Genomic DNA, 507 nt, shown 5'->3' on the forward strand with positions numbered 1-507 from the left:
TGGGGCATGAGACCCCCCCACCCCTGGTGGTCAAAAAAAAGTTAAAGTTTTTTTTTCCTTTCCTCCAGGCGCCTACTTGGCTCTGGGGCGCCCCAGAATCATGCCCCCCGACCCCGGCACTACCCGGGGGGCCGATGGGGGCCCTTTTTTTGAAATTTTTTTTTTCTCCATATTTGAAGCCCCGGCACAGGCTAGACCCATACCCCGACCCCGGGCACCCGCGAGCGGCCGGTAGGTGGCGTGTTTTGGGTCATTTTTTTTTTCTTGGCCGTTTTGAAGCCCCAGCGAGCCCCTGAGCCATACCACCGACCACGGCACTTCCCGGGCGGCCCCCCGTATACCGAAACGGCCGGTTGGGGGCGCTTTTTTTGAATTTTTTTTTTTTTCCCATATTTGAAGCCCCGGCACAGGCTAGACCCATACCCCGACCCCGGGCACCCGCGAGCGGCCGGTAGGCGGCGCGTTTTGGGTCTTTTTTTATTTTTTTTGCCCGTTTTGAAGCTCCAG

This window comes from Osmerus mordax, unplaced genomic scaffold, assembly GCF_038355195.1.
Source record: "Osmerus mordax isolate fOsmMor3 unplaced genomic scaffold, fOsmMor3.pri Scaffold_139, whole genome shotgun sequence".
Lineage (NCBI taxonomy): Eukaryota > Metazoa > Chordata > Actinopteri > Osmeriformes > Osmeridae > Osmerus > Osmerus mordax.